This window comes from Lepidochelys kempii, chromosome 3 (genome assembly GCF_965140265.1).
Source record: "Lepidochelys kempii isolate rLepKem1 chromosome 3, rLepKem1.hap2, whole genome shotgun sequence".
Classification (NCBI taxonomy): domain Eukaryota; kingdom Metazoa; phylum Chordata; order Testudines; family Cheloniidae; genus Lepidochelys; species Lepidochelys kempii.
The window spans coordinates 64695795-64717265 of NC_133258.1; the positions used below are offsets into that span (position 1 = coordinate 64695795).

General features: G+C 45.0%; 1 protein-coding gene and 1 pseudogene across 2 annotated transcripts in view; one reads left to right on the top strand and one right to left on the bottom strand.

The window, feature by feature from the left end:
* ME1 (malic enzyme 1) overlaps nt 1-21471 on the bottom strand; it is a 342941-nt gene that overhangs the window by 215441 nt on the left and 106029 nt on the right. The window lies entirely within an intron of this gene.
* LOC140908173 (non-selective voltage-gated ion channel VDAC1 pseudogene) lies at nt 10372-11154 on the top strand (annotated as a pseudogene).

The window sequence follows — 21471 nt, forward strand, 5'->3', positions numbered from 1 at the left end:
GCATTAATTTCTACAGCTTGAGCTAAGAACCCAAGTTCACAAGCCATGGACTGTTACAGACCCATACCTGTTGTGGAATGGCAAAGAGGACACAACACACACTAACCAGTGGGTTACTCAACAATCACAGAAGTTACTGAAGCATATGGATTGCAATAACAGCTGTGGAGTAGTTCCATTGCTATCCATATGCATCCCCTAACACACACTGAACCACTCTGAGCAAAATTATTTTTACACTGGCACTTACACTGTCTTTTCTTTGAATTCTAGCAGGCAGCTTTTACTTCTTTTTTTAAAATAAAGAAAAAAAATCTAAAACTTTCCTTATGCTAGATAAAAGAAAATAGGAGACTTACCTGTGCTAGTCAGAAGATTAAAGTATTCAGTTTGGACACAATTCTTAAGAGAAACCAAGACAAGTACGCTTTCATATCACAAGCATCCCTTTAATAGAGTGACAAAAGTCATCACAAGCCCAAGAATCTATATGGAAAAATAGTTTCTCCTTCCAGCTACAAGATGAAGGACAAGCACATCAATCATGTTAAGTGATAGTTTTTAATACAAAAACATGAATTAATCAGAGCATGTCTTTATCTGTCCCTAGTAATGTCAAAACCGTCCTCCTTAGGTATAAATCTAAAGAATTTTTATGTATTTTCTTCATTTAAGTTGAATACGATTATAATAATAAAAGAACATCCTCCCATTGCAACAATACTGAAGAAAACGATGCATCATAAGCTCCTATACATTTAAAAATCACCCTGATGATTCTGCTTTAGCTATTTCACAGCCTGTTCTATTCACAGGTATCATTCAGGAAATTCATCTGCTTGAACCATTTTCTAGGTTATGTATGAATTAAAATAAATCCACTGTTTTAGAAGATACCAACTAGCCACCTTCAATCATTCCATTCAAAGGGCCAAAGCCAAAGACTGTGAATTTCCAGCTACTCTGGACATTTTTTTCCAGGAAATCTGTTGGTGGGCTAAAGGATGGTCAAACACATTAGATGTCATTGCCAACATCACTGTTTTTAAAGGTTCACCTAATAAAGAGGGTGACAGTTTTCCAGTTATTCTACAAGCTCCAAAAATGATTATGGTCAAAGATGGTACATTGCGCCTTTAACAAATATATTTGGAAAATCAAGCAGCCATACTGCATGCAGTTCTGATCACTCCATGTCAAAAAGATATATTAGAATTGGAAAAGGTACAATGAACGGCAACCAAAATGATTATGGGTATGGAACAGCTTCCATACGAGGAGAGATTAAAAGACTGGCACTGTTCAGCTTAGAAAAGAAACAACTAAGGTGGGATATGATAGAAGTCTATCATGAACGGTGCAGAGAAAGTGAATACGGAGGTTTTATTTACTCCTTCACATAACAAGAAATGGTTGCTTACTGTAACTGTGGTTCTTTGAGATGTGGTGTAGACTTGTATTTCACTTAGTGTGTGCGTGCTCAGCGCACCAGAGCCTGGAGAATTTTGCCTAGCAGTACCTGAAGAGGGGCAGCACTCATGCCCTGTGGCCATAGCCCCTCCCGCTCACTATATGAGGCAGCAATGCCTTGACCCATTTCAGTTCTTTTGCACCAAACACCCAGAGATTAGACTCTGATGCAGAAGGAACAGAGAGTGGGCCATGGAATACGTCTGCATCACATCTTGAAGAACCACAGCTACAGTAAGTAACCATTTCTTCTTCTTTGAATAGATGCAGCTGTGTATTCCACTTAGGTGACCTACAAGTAGTACCCATCCCAGGAGCCTACTAAACAAAGATTGCAGGACCCTACCAAAACATGCACCAACGCTGGAAAATGCAGTAATGATATAATAGTTCGTAAATATACGTATGGGCGACCACGTAGCAGCCTCACAAACATCCAATATTGAGACATCACCGAGGAACACTCTCGACGTTGTTTGTGCTCTTGTAGAATGAGCTTGCACCCACTCAGGAGGCATAGCCGAAGCTATTTCACATGCAGTCTTGATACAGGATGTTATCCATTTAGAGACTGTCTGTGAAGAGACCGCATGACCCTTCATTCACTTTGCATTAGGGATGTCAAGTGATTAAAAAAATTAATTGCAATTACTCGTGCTGTTAAACAATAACAGAATGCCATTTATTTAAATATTTTTGGATGTTTTCTACATATTGTGATGGGGCAAGGACAGATGGCTTTAGGAAAGTAGTGAGAAACAGGTATGTTAGCCCCAGGCTAATCAAATCCCTGTTACGGTGGTAAACAAAATGGCAGTTGCTCCAGGTTAATCAAGACACCTGGGGCCAATTAAGATCCTTCTAGAAAGCAGTGGAGACAGCTAGGTTGACTGGGGCACCTGAAGCCAATCAAGGGCTGGCTGGAACTAGATAAAAGCCTCCCAGTTAATCAGTTAGGTGTGTATCAGAAGCTGTAGAAGGAAGCTGTGCTGCACAGCTGGAGAAACCGAGCAGTACAAACCCTATCAGGCACAAGGAAGGAGGCCCTGAGGTAAGGGTGAAATAGATATTGAGGAAGTGGGGGCTGCTGTGGAGAAGTGGCCCAAGGAATTGTACTCATCCTGTTTCCAAAAAGTCAGCTACCAATAGCTGCTATTATTAGGGTCCCTGGGCTGGAGCCCGGAGTAGAGGGTGGGCCTGGGCTCCCCCTTCCCCTTCCCAATTAATCACTGAGACTGGGAGACAACAGAAACTGTGCGAGGGAGGGTAGCTTCTCCTCACCTTCCTTGCTGGCTTATGATGAAAATGGGTCAGTAGACTGTAAAAAGACAATTACCTTATCCGTAACTGGTGTTCTTTGAGATGTGTTGCTCATGTCTATTCCACAATAGGTGTGTGTGCTTGCCACATGCACCGGTGCAGGAAGTTTTTCCCCTAACAATACCCATAAGGGAGAGAGCCCCCCCACCCACGGTGCCTGCCTGGTGCGGTATAAGGGGGGCTGCACTTCCCCCACCCTCAGTTCCTTCTTGCCAGACAACTCCGACAGAGGGGAAGGAGGGTGGGATGTGGAATAGACATAAACAACACATCTCGAAGAACACCAGTTATGGAAAAGGTAACTGTCTTTTCTTCTTCAAGTGATTGCTCATGTGTATTCCACAATAGGTGATTCCAAGCTATATCTATTGGAGGTGGGGAGGAGTTCACAAGTTCTTGGGACGGAGTACCGCCCTGCAGAAACCGGCATCATCCCTGGCCTGGGAGACAATCGCATAGTGCGAGGTGAATGTGTGAACCAAAGACCACATGGTGGCCCTACAAATGTCCTGGACTGGGACATGGGTCACGAAGACAGCCAAAGAGACCTGCGCCCGAGTCGATTGTGCCCTCACAATGGGTGGCAGGGGAACCCCCACCAGCTCATAACAGGAACGGATACACAAAGTGATCCACTTAGAAAGCTGCTGAATGGAAATCGGCCGACCATGCACTCAGCGAGGCGACAAACAGTTGTGAAGACTTTCTGAAAGACTTGGTCCACTCGAGGTAGAAAGCCAGAGCTTGCCTCAGTCAAGCGTGTGGAGACTAGTCGTGTGTGGCTTGGGGCAGAGGACTGGCAGAAAAATGTCCTGACCCATGTGGTAGGCAGAGACCACCTTCGGGAGGAATGCAGGGTTTGGGCAGAGCTGGACCTTGTCCTTACAAAAAACCATATATGGTGGTTCGGAGGTTAGGGCCCTGAGCTCAGGGCCCTGAGCTCTGAGACCCACCTGGCCGATGTGATAGCTACTAGGAAAGCCACCTTCCACAAGAGGTGAGACCAGGAACACGAGGCCAGTGGTTCAAACAGGGCCCCCGTGAGATGAGCCAGCACCAGGTTTAGGTCCCACTGTGGAACCAGGGGCTTGGAATATGGGTAGAGACGGTCTAAACCCTTAAGGAACAGGCCAGTCATAACATGGGAAAACACCGTGTGCCCTTGCACTGGGGGATGAAAGGCCAATATGGCTGCCAAGTGCACCCTGACTGACAAGGGCGCTAGTCCCTGGACCCTCAGGTGGAGGAGGTAATCAAGGATAAACTGGATCAGGGCAGCCATCGGGGAAACACCCTGGCCTGCCACCCACCTCGAAAACAGAGATCACTTCGCTACATAGGAGCGGCGAGTTGAGGGCCATCTACTTTCAAGGAGGACATGCTAAACCTGTTCTGAGCATGTCCTTTCCTCACCACCTAGCCACTGAGCAGCCACGCCGTGACATGAAGCGTTGCTAGGCTGGGATGGAGGAAGCAGCCCTGGTCCTGAGAGAGCAGGTCCGGGCGGAGTGGCAACTGCCATGGCAGAGCTACCGCCAGCCCCGAGAGGGTCCCATACCAATGCTGCCGGGGCCACGCTGGGGCAACGAGGAGGACCCTGTCTTTGTCCATCTTTATTTTCTCCAGGGCCCTGCTGATCAGAGGGAATGGGGGAAAGGCGTAGAGGAGCTAGCATGACCAGGACAGGGTAAAGTCATCGGAGATAGTGCCCCTCCCTAGGCCCCCCTGGAACGGAACCGGGGGCATCGTTGGTTCTGCTGGGTCGCAAATAGGTCCACCTGGGGAGTACCCCACCTTCGGAAGAGCTGGTGAACCACTTCCGGCTGTAGAGACCACTCGTGCTGAGAGGAAAAATCCCTGCTTAAGCGATCTGCCCTCACATTCTGGGCACCCAGCAGGTGGAAGGCTTTTAGGTAGATGTCGTGGGCTATACAGAAGTCCCACAGACTGAGGGCTTCATGGCAGAGGATCGGGCCCTGCCTTGCCTGTTGATATAGAACATGGAGCCGTGTTGTCCGTGAGGACGCTGACTATCTTGCCCTCCAGGTGTGGCCATATACGTCAGTTGCACCGCCCTCAGTTCGTTGACGTTTATATGAAGGGGTAGGTCTTGTAGAGACCACAGGCTTTGGGTCTGAAAGTTCCGCACATGGGTCCCCCAACCCAGGTCCGTCACGTTGGACACCAGCTCCAACAATGGGGCCCTGTTCCTGAGCATGTTGGAGCATGTTGTTTGGGACGGACCACCACCGCAGGGAGGTGATCACCGAGTTCGGCATGGTGAGGACTTTGTCCATTCTGTCCGTGGCCTGGGAGAACTGTGAGGTCAGCCAGAGCTGGAAGGGCCTCATTCTGAGTCTGGCGTGATGGACCACATATGTGCACACAGACATGTAACACAGCAGTTGCAGGCAAACCCTGGCTGTCGTCACTGGGAACCTTGTGACCGAGTCAATGAGCCCTTTCAGGTTCTCGAACCTGCCTGGTGGGAGAGAGGCCCTGGCCGACGTTGCGTCCAGTAGCGCCCCGATAAATTCTATGCGTTGGACCGGGACTAACATGGACTTGGTATTGTTTATCAACAGGCCCAGGGCAGTACATGTGAACAGGAGGAGCGCCACATGATCCCTCACCTGCGACCGGGCTGTGCCTTTGACTAGCCAGTCGTCCAGATATGGGAATATTTGGAACCCGTGGCATCTGAGGTAGGCCGCTACCACCACCATACACTTTGTAAAGACCCTGGAGGCAGTGGACAGACCAAACGGTAGGACCATGAATTAGTAGTGTCTCTGACCCACCACAAAACGGAGGAAGCGTCTGTGCCTCTCAAATATGTGGATGTGGAAGTATGTGTCCTGTAGATTGAGGGCAGCGTACCAGTTCCCGGGGTCCAGGGAGAGGATGATGGAGGCCAGGGAAACCATGCGGAACTTGAGTTTCACCATGTAGTGGTTCAGGCCTCACAGGTCCATGATGGGCCTGAGCCCCCTTTTGCCTTCGGGATAAGGAAATACTGGGAGTAATACCCCCTGCCCAGGAACTCCTTGGGCACTGCCCCTATAGCTTCTAGGTCCAGGAGCCGCCCTACCTTCTGCTCGAGTAGGGCCTCGTGAGAGGGATCCCCCAGATGGGACGGGGGTGGAGGGTGGTTGGGCGGGGAGGAAGTAAACAGAAGGTTTTAACCTCGGGAGATGGTGTTGAGGACCCATCGGTTGCAACCATTCCAGGAGGAAAGTACACAACCGATTGGAGAAAAGGAGCTTTACTGGGGGTAGGTCCCTGCTGAGAGCTGGCAGGGTACCCCCGAGCGTCCCATCAAAAGCGCCTTTTGCCTGCCTGCTTGCCCTTAGAAGACCTAGGCTGGGGGGCAGGCCGGGATTGCCACTGTGGGTGCTTTCTATAGTCCCACTGCTTTTTGTGGGCGGCCTCGTACTTCAGGAGGGAGGCCTGGGCGGGAGCCTGCTGCGGCATGGACTTGGGTTTTGCCAGAGGAGGGACATAGAGGCCCAAGGTCTGGAGGGTCGTGTGGGAGTCTTTCATGCCATGCAGCCTTGTGCATGTTTCCTCAGCAAACAGAGCCTTCCCGTCGAAAGGGAGATCCTACATTGACGACTGCGCTTCGCTGGAGAGCCCAGAGAGTAGAAGCCATGACGCCCGTCTCATGGACACCACCAAGGCCATGGACCGTGCGGCCGTGTCCGCTGCATCCGAAGCGGCCTGCAGGGATGCCCTTGCAGCCGCCGTCCCTTCCTCTACAAGCGCCTTAAACTCCTTATCGTGCTCCTGGAGGGAGTCCTCAAACTTGGGGAGGGATTCCCAGAGGTTAAACTCGTAGCAACCCAGGAGAGCCTGATGGTTTGCTACTCATAGCTGAAAGCTTGACGACGAATAAACTTTTCTCCCGAAAGTATCCAGCCTCCAAGAGTCTTTGTTTTCGGGGGTCGGGGCTGGTTTCCCTTGCTGCTTCCTGTTGTTGACCAACTCGACCACCAAGGAGTTGGGCGCCGGGTGGATATACAGATTCTCGTGTCCCTTCGTGGGTACAAAGTACTTGCGCTCCGCCTTTTTACAGATGGGAGCCAACGAGGCTGGTGTTTGCCACAGGGCATTTTAAATTCTTGCCACTCCTTCACGGAGCGGCAAGGCCACCCTGCCCAGTGCTGAAAGGGATAGCGCATTGACCAGGGAGCCTGAGGGCCCTTCCATCTCCTCAGCCTGGAGGTGCAGGCTTGCTACCACTCTTTTTAGGAGGTCTTGGTGAGCCCGGTAGTCCTCCTGCAGGACGGAGGAGGGCAGGGCCACAATCAGCTCCTCTGGACGGGGTGAAGTCGGTACAGTGCTTTAGGTGTCATCCAGCACCGGAGGATCCACCACCTGGTCGGACTCCGGGCACGGTACTGAGGACACAGGTCCCACCGACCTTTTTTCTGGCAGTCTAAAGATGGAAGCCGACAGTGCTTCTGAGGCCCCAGCCACTGAGCGAGCCCCCACCGGATACCACTGGGCCGGCCATGACGCTTGGTGCCACTGCACTTGCTGTGGCACGGCTGTTTGGGCTGGCCAGCTTGGCCTGTAGATGGGCGGCTGTGAGGGGAGGCCAGGCTGGCATATGATCCACAACTGCCTCTGGACCAGGATTATTGGCAGTGCCGGGACCTATGTCGGCCACGGGACCGCGATCTCGACGCAGAGGAGCGGCACCGATGGTAACAGCTGCTCCGCGAACAGCCTTGACCGGTGGAACGGGAGTCCGAGCAGGAACGGCATCAACGATCATGCCGCGACCGACTGCGGTATCTCCTGAAAGACGAGGACCGTTGGCGACATCCACCACAGTCCCGTTGATATTGGCTTCGCGAAGACAAGCGGTGCCGGGAGTCCCGGTTGGACGGCACCCATCCGGACAGTCTGGCCAGCGTCGAGGGCAATCCACATCGACTGAGCCCTCAGTGGTCTCTGGGCAGTGAGCGGTGTTGGGAACATTCACTCGACCGAGACCGTACCGGGCCGGTGGCGACTGCGGTGATCCCAGCAGCGGCTTGCCTCTGGAGCGTGGGGCCAACATCGGCAGAACTCCGGGCACCAGCATGGACATGACATCCCTGGCTGCCTGGAGGGCTTTAGGCGTAGATGGCATCCGAACATCCGGAGAGGCATGCTCCGAAGGGTCCGGGCTACTCCGCTCAACGTGAGTGGGAGGCCTAGGGCCCGATGGGGACGGAGGACTACCCGACATGGGCCTAGCCTCTGTCCCAGACTTCCCTCAGTGCCGTTGCGAAGAGGGAGTCTTTCTGATCCTCTTGGCATGCCCCATGGATGGGGAGCAGTGCCGACTGCACGATGGTACCGGAGGGTCTCTGCGAACCGACACTGTGGTGCTGGGGACCAGTTCGGAGTGGCGTGCTGGGGTCGGGGCCAGTGCTGACTCCATCACGATGGCCCGGAGCCTAATGTCCCTTTCTTTTTCAGTCTGGGGCTTAAAAGACTTGCAAATCTTGCACCTTTCGCTGATATGGGTTTCTCCCAAGCAGCGCAGACAATCCGCGTGTGGATCGCTCCTTGGCATAGAGCGCCTACAAGAGCTGCACGACTTAAAGCCTAGGGCGCGGGGCAAGCCTAACTAAATGACTAACTAAACTAACTGAATTAGCTAACAAACTACAGGTACTACTGAACAAACTAAGGGTTCTGGGGATGAGCTGCAGCAAAGCTGGAGCTGAGCAGTTCCAACACACCTTCACTGGCGGCAAGAAGGAACCAAGGGTGGGGGGAGCACAGCCCCCCTTACACCATGCCAGGCAGGCGCCCGGGGGGGGGAGCACTCCCCCCTATGGGTACTGCTAGGGAAAACCTTCTGGCACTGGTGCACGTTGCGAGCACACACACCTATTGTGGAATACACATGAGCAAACACTGAAAGAAGAACCTTGCCTCTAGAGAGAGAAGGGCTACGTGGAGGGTCGCAGTGAGCCTCTGAGGCTAGCATAATCCCCCAGGAAGCATGCGACCCACTGAGACAAGGTCGGAGCTTTGTCACAATATATTGATTTCAATTACAACAGAGAATACAAAATGAACATTGCTCACTTTATATTTATTTTATGACATATTTGCACTGTAAAAAACAAAAGAAATAGTATTTTTCAATTTACCTATTACAAGCACTCTTTATCATGAAAGTTCAATTTACAAATATAGAATTATGTACAAAAATTACTGCATTCAAAAATAAAACAATGTAAAACTTTAGAGCCTCCAAGTCCACTCTGTCCTACTTCTTGTTTAGCCAATCACACAGACAAACAAGTTTGTATTTGCAAGTTTATAAGTGCTGCCTGCTTCTTGTTTACAATATCACCTGAAAGTGAAAACAGGCATTCACATGACACTGTTGTAGCTGTTAACCGCAATTAATTTTTTTTAGTTAATCACATGAGTTAACTGCAATTAATCAACAACCCTAATTTGCATATGACAAACTGGTGAGGCTGGGCATGAAACAGTTTAGTCATAGAATCATAGAATATCAGGGTTGGAAGAGACCTCAGGAGGTCATCTAGTCCAACCCCCTACTCAAAGCAGGACCAATTCCCAGTTAAATCATCCCAGCCAGGGCTTTGTCAAGCCTGACCTTAAAATCCTCAAAGGAAGGAGATTCCACCACCTCCCTAGGTAACGCATTCCAGTGCTTCGCCACCCTCCTAGAGAAAAACTTTTTCCTAATATTCAACCTAAATCTCCCCCACTGCAACTTGAAACCATTACTCCTTGTTCTGTCATCTGCTACCACTGAGAACAGTCTAGATCCATCCTCTTTGGAAACCCCTTTCAGGTAGCTGAAAGCAGCTATCAAATCCCCCCCTCATTCTTCTCTTCTGCAGGCTAAACAATCCCAGGTCCCTCAGCGTTTCCTCATAACTCATGTGTTCCAGTCCCCTAATCATTTTCATTGCCCTCCGCTGGACACTTGGACACTTTCCAATTTTTCCACATCCTTCTTGTAGTGTGGGACCCACCAAAGTTGAGGCCTCACCAATGTCAAATAGAGGGGAATGATCACGTCCCTCGATCTGCTGGCAATGCCCCTACTTATACAGCCCAAAATGCCATTGGCCTTCTTGGCAACAAGGGCACACTGTTGACTCATATCCAGCTTCTCATCCACTGTCACCCCTAGGTCCTTTTCTGCAGAACTGCTGCCGAGCCATTTGGTCTCTAGTCTGTAGTGGTGCATGGGATTCTTCCATCCTAAGTGCAGGACTCTGCACTGGCCTTGTTGAACCTCATCAAATTTCTTTTGACCCAATCCTCTAATTTGTCTAGGTCCCTCTGTATCCTATCCCTACCCTCCAGCGTATCTACCACTCCTCCTAGTTTAGTGTCATCTACAAAGTTGCCGAGGGTGCAGTCCACACCGTCCTCCAGATCATTAATGAAGATATTGAACAAGAACGGCCCAAGGACCAACCCTTGGGGCACTCCACTTGATACCGGCTGCCAACTAGACATGGAGCCATTGATCACTACCCATTGAGCCCGACGATCTAGCCAACTTTCTATCCACCTTCTAGTCCAGAGCCCGGCGAGCAAGAAAATGGCTGTTCCACCTGCTTACACTGATCTCGGAAAACCTGCCAGAGATGTTTTCACCAAGGGCTATGGATTTGGATTAATAAAACTTGAGTTGAAAACAAAATCTGAAAATGGACTGGAATTTACGAGCTCAGGTTCAGCAAACTCAGAGACAACCAAACTTACTGGCAGTTTGGAAACAAAATACAAATGGAAGAAATATGACTTGATGTTCACAGAGAAGTGGACCGACCACACACACAGAGATTACTCTTGAAGATCAGGAAAAAAAATGTTAAAATTAAGACCGGATATAAACGGGAACACATCAACCTTGGCTGTGACATGGATTTTGATATTGCTGGACCTTCAATACGTGGAGCCTTTGTGTTGGCAGGTTACCAAATGACTTTTGAGATGACTAAATCCAGAGTAACCCAGAGCAACTTTGCTGCTGGTTATAAGACTGATGAATTCCAGCTTCACACTCATGTGAATGATGGCACAGAATTTGGAGGCTCCATTTATCAGAAGATGAATGATAAATTGGAAACTTCTGTCAACCTTGCTTGGACAGCTGGAAATAGCAACACGCACTTTAGAATAGCAGCCAAATATCAGATTGACCCCAATGCATCTTTCTCTGCTAAAGTGAACAACTCCAGTCTGATTGGTTTAGGATACACTCAGACTTTGAAGCCAGGTATCAAACTAACATTGTCAGCTTTGTTGGATAGCAAGAATATCAATGCGGGTGGACACTAACTTGGTCTAGGACTGGAATTTGAAGCATAAAAAGAGATTATACAATCACTAAATTGAAAATACTTTACAGTATAGCTACCTTCAGAATTTAGTGAACCTTTTAATGTTTTACGTCTGGGATGCAAGTATTGTTATGTTTCAGTCATGTTAAACCTGGTTAAAGACAGCTAAACTTTAAAGTGTTGTTCTTTGAGAAGAAAACATTAAACACAATCCTAATTCCAGGCTTGTTGCCCATCACAGCTGCTAATTACAACTTTACAAGGGATACAACAATGGTACTGATTACCGGTTTCAGAGTAATGGCTATATAAGGACAGAAAAGTGTGATATAGAAACTGTGACTGAGAATTGCAATCCACCACAGTGAACTCTTAATTCATGAAGCATAGATAGAATTGTCTATGATAGAAGGCTAGACATCACCTGACGTCTAAAGTATGGAGATGCTGCTCCTCTGGAGATGACCACAGTTTAGGAAAGAACATAGGTAAATCTATCACCAGATTCAAACAAAACTGAAAAACCACTTTAGACAAAAAAAATGGGTATTGTCACAAAGTCACGTTAACTATGAGGAAAGCAGTCTTCTGAACAAAAGCGGAATGTAACAAAATGCCTGGGGCTCAAATGGAGGTCCCATTAAAACCACTAGTTATGGTCCCACAAAGGAACCAACTCTCAGACCAGAGAATGGAGATGTAGAAGTCTTCTTAAGACTCTTGCTACCATAGCACTGGAAAGGACTGATCTTACCTGAATAGGGGGATGAAACGCTGATATTGCTGCCAGATGTACTCTGAATGAGCTAAAGGCTCATTTTAATGACTAGGCCATTCTGGCAGAAGGCTTTCAACTGTTGAGTAGGACCTGCTGAAGAGCCTCCAAAAACCATACTTCCTCTCATTTAGCCACGAAGCTGCCACGCTGTGAGATGCAGGGAGCTGAGCATGGGATGTAAAGTGCATTTGTGATTCTGTGTGAGTAGGTTGGGATAGAAAGGAAGGGGTACTGGAGGCTGAACTGACAGCACAAGAAGGTTGGAGAACCAGCACTTGTCATGTCAGGGCAATGAGAAGGCGCTTGGCCTGATCCTCCTTCAGCTTGAGGATGACCTGCGGGATGATTGGGATTGGCAGAAACGTATACTGCAGAGCCAGCTGCTAGCTGAGATGGAAAACGTCAGACAGTGAATCTGGCCAAAAGCCCCCTTGAGAGCAGAACTGATGACATTCCCTGTTGTTCCTCGTAGCAAACAGGTAAAACATTGGAATGCCCCAAGCTGTGAAGATGACCCAGAGGACACTGGTCTTCAGAGACCACTTGCAACTCAGGGAAAAATTCCTGTTGACATGGTCCATGAGATGATTCTGGACCCTGGGGAAATGGTCAGCTATTGGAGTGATACTCTCTTCAATGCAGAACTGCTACAACCTGTTTACCTCTTGACAGAGAATCCTGAAGCATGCTCCCCCTTGCCTGTTCACATAACATACTGTGGTGGTATTGTTTATAAGTATGTGATTCACTGAGCCCCGATATGATCCAGAAAAGTCTGACATGGATTGCAGATGGCCCAAAGCTCCAGCACATTGATATGCAGTGAGGACACCTGCTCCGAGTGCAGACTTTGAACTTCAGTGACTCCAGATGTGCCCCCTACCCAATCAGGGAGGTGTCAGTGACAACACACATGGTTGGTAAAAAGGGCCACGTGAAGGAAACACCCTGACAAACATTCTCTGGAAGCATCCACCACTGAAAGGATTCCAGGATCAGTGGAAGGAGACAGAAAAATTGGTCCACAGAGTGAAGAGTCACAGAGTAAACTGTCCTGAGCCATATTTGAATGGGGCGAAGACAAAACCTTGCAAACTGTACCAGCTGCGTGCAAGTGGACATGTGGCTCAAGAGGCCTCAGGCACATCCAAATGGTCTTGGAAGGCTGAGATTGTAGACAGACTCAAAGGTGGCAAATCACTTGAAAACGGTCAGTCGGCAAAAATGTTCTCCAAATTGTAGCGTCTATTAGGGCCTACCAATGAACTCGATATTCTGAGTGGGAACCAAAGTTTACTTTCTGGTGTTTAGGATGAGACCCAGACAGTTGAACAAGTGAAGTGTAGTGTTGACATGGGAAAGGACTTCCACTCTGGACCTGCCCTTCAGTAACTAGTCATCCAGGCACAGGAAGATGTAGATTCCTTTCTTCCTGAGGTACACTGTCACCATGACCAAGCATTTGATAAAAATACAAGGAACAGAAGAGAGGCCAAACAGATGCTCTGTTATGAAAAATCGAAGGAATTTTCTGTGGCTCAGAAAAAATCGCCGGACAAATTGCTTGTTATACACATCAATGACTTAAAAGATATATAAATTAGATCATTTTTATTAATTAGCATGTAAGATGGACAAGTATGAAGGTGTGTGAACTGGACTATGCAAGTGTCTTATCAAAACCTACATATTTGGCTGACTTTACATGATTATTTATAAACTGTACATAAATGGAGATGCAGGTACACAGCTGTCTATACAGTCAGATTGGACAGATCAAAACATTTAAATTATCAGATATTCCTATTTTACATAAGGCTACAGAATCCTTGTTTGCTTGTTATACACATCAATGACTTAAAAGATATAAATTAATCCAATTATTCTGAAAGGGAGTGAACTCAGGAATAGAGTCTAAAGGGAGGAGCTTTCAAATCCTAAGAATCAGAGCTGCTTTTCAGAATTTAAAAACTGTCTGAAATATTGATATTTACCTGTTACTAAATATTTATACAACACCAGATCTGTTCGTGGTGCTTTACAGATATTTAAGAAAGGCCCAGCCTCTGCCCCAAAGATCATAAAAACTACAATATAAAATAATAAAAGGGATACATTACTTTTGCATATGATTTCCTTCATGACAACATGTAGCCACTATGCTTTCTCTTCCCTCTACTTCCAATGGATTAAGTTTGGCCACTTCTTAAAAGCAACACATTGCTAAAATTATTCCTGTACACATCCTTGTGCTCTTATCCATTGTTGTGGTTGTGACAAAAACATTTGACAAAAAAATCCAGGGACAGATCGCTAAATAAGCTGGGGTCTTGATAGAGCTCCAGAGATTTCTTTGTAAAGTCAGATGAGTTTCAAGTATTTTTAAATATTAGATATTTTTATTCAGATCCTCAAAATATTTGAGGTTTAGATAACACCCAGAAGTATGAGTTCTTCACTGAACCTACGGGGGTTCCTATTTGCTAACACTCTCTTTATCTATTATCTTGTGCGGGGACCATATGGGCTACTTTTCCCTTCCTTCAGTGTTTTCACGTGGGACTGAAAGGACTAGTCCCCACTCAAGTATTATCAGGGTTCTCTACGTAACATGGAAAATGACTCTTCTCTTCCACACCCAAGGAAGCATGCATCTTCTTCTGCAAGGACTCTTTCAAACTCTCTCTTGTTCCTCTTGAAATCTTCCTGTTTCTCTCTACCATTTATCTCTTCCACAGAAATTACTGATGTCTCTGCTTCTCTTCCTACTCAAAAAAGATAATGATGTCTCACTTTGACTTTCTACCTCTAGGATCACTGGTATTTTTATTTCTCTTCCCTCACCTATACTAAGCTCCACCCATTTCTATCCCCAAAGAAAGTCAATGGTGTCCCTGTTTCCTAGATTGGCAGAGAAATGGAAAGGGAGAAAGATGGTCCATTCTATTATCATTCTCTCATTGAAGAAGTGAACTGGGGCTGATGTCACTGCAATGCAACTGCTGACTGCTCACTTCCCCTGTATGTTCCTGGGCCACTCTTGTTAGACAGCAGGAGGAGCTGGGAAGTGTGGATAAGGAAGGGAAAAGGAGCAGCAGTCACTGGCTTGCCTTCTAACTGCTCAGCACCGTGGTTTGTATTGGCAGAGGTGGACAATCCTTTTTTGAAAACCCTAAGGCATCAATTGTCACAGTTCCCAATACACTAGTTTGCAGTGACTCAAAATAAAGGCATGATTGAATAAGCTTTCAGATATACCTGGTTGGAAATTTTCCAATGAACAGTTTTTCCATCAGAAAATGCCAACTTGTCGAAATCTACTTTCAACAAAACTTTGCTGGAAACCAGGCAGGTTCTGGTCAGAAACCTACCTGGTTTCTTACCAGCTCACTCACCCAGCTCCTTGGCAGCCTGCCTGGTAGGGAGACAAGAAGCCTGGAAGCCCTGGCTCCTGAGCTCACAGGTCCTCCGCAGCCAGTGAACACAAGGTCCTTGGCTCTGGGGCAGCCCACCAGACTGCTCTCCTAGGAGTCCCTGGCTCTTTCATCAGTTACCAGCCTGACCGGCACCCTGAGGAGCCCTCCTATAGGGAAGATGGGCTACCCAGCTCCCTGGCTGTTGGGGACACTGCTGTTCTGTGAAAATTCTGACTTTTTTGTTGTTGTTCTATTAGGGGTGATTTACATAAATCCATGTTTTCTAGCGGTTAAAAGGGAGGACTGGGAGTGAAGAGGCCAGGATCCTAGTCCCAACTCTACTACTACAGTAATTTACAGATGATACTGATGTCAGGCAAGACACTGAACCATTTAGTGTCTCAAATTCTCTATCTGTGAAATGGAGATATCCACTTTTGTAACCTGCATTGAGATTCTTGTGCTACCTAAATGATGAGCATTATTTTATAAGTCACACATGATGGAAAAGCACTAAAGCACAAGATATTCATCTTATGAGAGTAAAATGAGGACATGCTTTGACTACAAGCCAATAGCACAGACCTTCCAAATCACAGAGAAGAACTGCTGCTTGAATCAGATGTTTCCAAAGTTCCATCCACCCACTATTTTGGCTAAATTTATGCATATAGCTAATATTCTAGGACCAAAAAAAATTATGCTTAAGTGGTATTAAGAGAGGATCATAGCTGTAATGTAATACAGGTATAATGATTTAGAGTAATTTAAAGATGAAAGACCAAATTCAACACATTGAAAGTTGAAAGAGTTCAAAGGGAGTTGAATTACTTGCACCAGGGTTGAATTTGGTCCAAAAAACCTACATAAACTATATCAATATATAGAAATTGACAATTGAAAAAAATGTCCTCTCCCCCTTTATTAGAAAAATCTATAGCATTTTGCTGTGGATTTCTGGAAAATAAAAAAAGAGGGGCTACAATAAACAACAGCGGTTAAATTCTGCCTCTATTGAAATCAACAGCAAAAGTCCCTTTGACTTCACTGGAGCCAGGATTTTTCCTGTGAAATTTACTTGCTAGTTACATTTCCTTTCCTGCAATATAAACATTCTCTTGCCCTCCATGTCAACCATGACCTATTTTGGGGCACATATATATAATTACATACAACACAACATGAATTATTTATTTTACATAGATTCTTTTTCTAATCCATCACAAATTCACTGGAATTAGACAAAACAACATATTTTTGTTATTATCTAGTCTCACAATAAAATAAGGAGATCCTATCTTTTCTTCTCATTATCCATAATATTAACACAAATTATTAAAATTAAATTGTGAATCATCTGGAGAGTATAGGTCAACTGTCTGGAAAATTCCAATGTTTGCTTATATAAAGGGGAAAAGGTTTTCATGTCAATTTTTAGTACTGAAGTAGCCAATTCAAAAGCCTAATTCAATAGCATAGTAAGATAAAGAAAACCATGATTTAAGGAGGTTACCATTAATTATTATAAGTACACAGGAATACCATAATGCAATTAAAGGCATGAAGCTTAACTGAATGTGAAATCCTGGCTCCTTTGAAGTAAACGAGACTTTTGCCAATGATTTCAAAAGGGTCAGAATTTCACCCACATGGTAGAAAATTATGAGTGCAGAATACAAGTCAATTTATTGGGAAAAAATACATCTATGAATACCATGAGTAGATTACATTTCTTCTGATTTCATCTTCCATCATACAAGTGGATCAGTTATTCTTACTGGTTCTATTTTAAATACAAAACAAATCACATGACCAGAGCAGGAAATCTGGTCCATTCAGAGGATTTTAGATGCTACCCCACTGCTAAAGAAATGTTTTATTTAGATGTTCAGGTTCTATAGAAGTCTTTAATTTTGTTAACAGAGGGGCACTGTTGTCTGTGTGCTTTCAGTAAATACAGTGTAATATGAATTCTGCAAAGGAAAAAATCCCCAAAACAGGTTTTTTTCATTTTGCCTACAGCAGTGGAGGAGTTTTTAGTTTTAGGATTTGTACAATGCAATTCAATGAGATTTCTGTGGCTTCCCCTGTTCCAGGGACTCTAGATATGTGAAAGTCACCAGCACTGGAATTTGCTCATTTTTGGTTACCTAGCTTTCTCTTTTATTCTGTTCCATTTAACATTGTAGACGCTAATTTGTTGTTTTATTTAATGCCCTCACCACCAGCTGCTCTTAGAGGATGGGAAAAAGTACAATACACAGGTTGTGCAATCCAGTTTTAAAACTGAAATTGTAAATAGTAGTACTGTGCAATGGGACTTTGGGGTTGGGACCCTCTCTGTATGTCTCACTATGTGTATGGAAAATATGAGGATATAGTTTCTATAAGGAATGCTCCCTCTAAACTTTCTTTCTTCAAATGTTAATGTTTTAGAAAAAAAGAGTCTTTGGAGTTAAATAAGGAAAATGACCACTGATCTACCAAATATCTCTTTTGTAATTGTGGATAGGTAGATATTTCAAATCAGAATTATCTGCTTGAGGAAACCAGGCTAACCAGTCCACATCAGCAGTGTAGCAACTGTTTTACATATCCCCTAAAGGAGAACGCAGGTCAAAGCATTAAAATTCTTTAATGCCATCTGTTTGTCTAGTGAAATATTTCATGATGTTTAAATAGCTATTCTTAGTTCCACTTCCTGATATTTGTTATATATTTGTCATATATGTGTTATTTGTTATAACCTGCTTGTTAATCTGTTCTGTTTCAAAGTTAATGTAAAAATAGTAGTCCTCCATATATTACTGTTTGTGCATCCTCTGCATTACTTTATCATAGCCAAGCCTTGAATCATGGCCCTCCTGAACAGACAGGAAACAGTTTTGCTTTGCCAAGCGAGCTGAAACAGAATTTTTCCTTGGCTCAGTAGAAGCTAAACTAAACTTATTTCTGCTAAACTTCCTATTGGCATATCTTATAGAAGGCAGAACTTGACCTAAACTCATATAAGACAAAAGTGTAATCAGCTGTCTTTAAAAATTATTAAAACAAAGTATATGGATCAGGACAATTATGCCAATGTTAAGAAAAGAGAGCAATAAGAACGTTGAAATGTCAGCATTAAATACTTGTTAGGTAGACAGAATGTGGGTAATGGAGATGAAAATGAGGAGGAGGAACAACCAAAGAGAATCTTTTTAATTCTGTAACATTTTCACCCCTAAGATTTTCTACTATTGCTAATACAAGATCAAAAGAAGTTAATTTACTTGCCAAGACTTCAATTCTGCCATCAGTTTTTCACGTGAGTAACTTCACACCTTAGTACTGGAGTTCAGTGGGACTATTCATATGAATAAAATTATTCATGTGTTTAAATGTTTGGAAAACTGAGGCCTAAATATGCAGACCAGAGTAGAGTGTTTTAGCAGGAAAATATATTAAAGAGGGTGCAAGATAATACCAGAACATCCCTGTTAAAATTATATCTGCACCAGACCCCAATACACCCAGGGCCAAATTCACCCCTTCAACAATACATCAATAGGAGCTGTGTCCACTTATGCTAAGACAGAACATTGTCCCCAGAGACTACTAGATTGACACATTCATTGTGCACATCCAGTAAGTGTTAAATTGGAGCATGTTAAACCATTTTGACATTTATACTTTTTCTGATTGATTTACATAATACAGTGGTAAAATACTGCAAGTCTTGTAATTACCATTACTGCATTTTTGTTGGTTCTTTTGCTTATAACTCAGTTTCCCTCTTGTGGTTGAAGAGGACTAGTCTTTTTTTATCTTTCTCCCACAGCATATTCTTAGCAGCTCCATGTTGTTTAGTCTTCTTCTGGACTGCTTGGACCACCAGGGAACCATCAGTTGGGTATTGAAAAAAATACTAAAATCCCTTCGCAGAAGCTTATTTTCTACTTGCCCTCCTAGAGATGGGTGGAATAGAGGCTGGAGTATGCCAGAACCATAACAGGCTCCAGAAGGCCCTCATTTATTGACATTACTATTCTGTCCTGTGTTGCAGCATGGAGAATGTCCAGCAGTTTATATTGTTTCTCTTGAGTAACCTCAGGAGAAATATTTAGAATCTCAGCAATCCTTTTGAGGAGATCCTGAAAAATCTGAATTCATGCTGGGAGGCTCTAGAATGTGGATTTACTGTTGATCAGGGAAAGATGAAAAGGCTCCTTGAGGCACTGGTGGTTCCCGGGCTAGAGGAGGTAGATCATCCTCAATGAAGTACTTCTCCTCCCACACCAGAAGAGACTGGGGGAGTGGTGGAGCTGGAGTATGCTTTAGTAGTTTTCTCAGAGAAGATGATCTCAGATGAAAAACAGTGGAAGTGAGTCCTTCTTCAGGTTTGCACCTTTCTTTATACATTCACTGGGAAAATCCTCTTTTGGCTCCGCATCAGTATCCCACTGGGACACCCGGGATAGATTGGGGTCTGGGAGGAGGGAGATTTCCCAGTCTGTTCAGGAGAGAAAGAGGAGTAGGAATAGGTTTTCTATAGATGAGGACCAATCCTGTCAGGAGTACGGTGCCTGCGTGGTGCAAGCTGGTCTGAGGCCAAGGTGAATAGCCCGTTCAGAATCACTTAACTCAATAGATCCCAAGTTACCCTTAGGCTCTGAGGCAGCAGGGAGAGTTACCAGGCTATGTGCCCTAGAAGAGGACTTCTCCTCCCTTGCCTGAGAAGATTTCAGTCTCTCAATTGGGGCTGGAGAGGAGAATCTACTCATGGAGTCATGACTGGAGTGATGCTCCTCTACAACCTTCTCTCAGATGGAACTGATCCAGTTGCTAAATTAGAACGATAAGTGGAAACCATGATGGAGGTGGAGATGGTACCATAGGTGGCCAGTGCCAAGGCTGGGTGTGATTAGTCTTTCCCATGCTACTCAGAGATTATGGGCTGAGATTTCATAGATTTCTCCATCAAGAACAATTTCAATCTTGCCTCTGTGTTCTAAGGGTCCTTTTGGAAAAGGAACAGCATACAGAGTAACAATTTGGAATATGCCCCTCTCCCAGACAGAGGAGATATTCGGACTGTCTTTTGTTAATGGACACGATGGAATAACATGACAGACAAATCTTGAAGACAGGAGATTTGGTGTCTGCCATTAGGAAGGAAAACCTGCCTGGATAGAAGGTGTCTTCTTCTTGATCCTTCCCCCCCCTTTCTTTTCACCAATGAAAACAAGGATAAATAAAACATGAAAAAAAGAAATGAAGAATACACAAGTGAAGAAAGGCTATGTCTCACTAAGGCATGTCTCACACCCCATGAGTGGTGGTTGTAGCTACCCCACGCCTTATTCCCTCACCTACCGTAGTTGCAAAGATATAGGGGGTGCCGGCACAGACACTGCTGTTCAAAAGAATCCTACCTCATGCACATGGTGTGCATACCTACTACCAGTGGACTCTATGTAGACAATCACTCAGAGAATAGTCATATCCCCTCTCGGCCTTCTTTTTGCTATTCTAAGCAAGCCAAGCTGTTTTTGTCACCTCACAAAATAGACCCTCCATTTTTCTGATCATCCTAGTAGCCCTTTTCTGTACCTGTTCCAGTTGGCATTAATCTTCTTTTAACATTGGTGGCCCGAATTCTACACAGTATTCCAAATGATGTCTTACCAGTGCCTTGTACAACGACATAAATACTTCACTGTCTCTAAAGGAAATACCTTGCCTTGTACATCCTAGGATTCCATTTGCCTTTCTCATAGCTGCATAAAAAATCCATAAATATCATTCATAAAAATTGCTCACTGTCACTCCAAGTGTTCACAAAATATTTTGTTTGGATTCTCTAAAGTCACTCTGAGCATATATCACTACTAAGAATTCCTTGTTTCCTGTTCTTCCATCTCTTTGCAGATGTAAATACGAAATAGCCCTTTTTACTAAATAAAAGGAACAAGTTGACAATGAAATAAAAGGAGAAAAAAGAGAACATACAGATTCTAATGGTATTATATATAAATAGCTCTTTGAAATTAAAACAGCTTCAATAGTTTTGCAATGATCCATAGATAAATTTGTCTGTAAGATGTCTAATTTGAGTTCAGATCTCAAAATTAGCATCTGATCTGCCATTTTCATTTGCCTATTT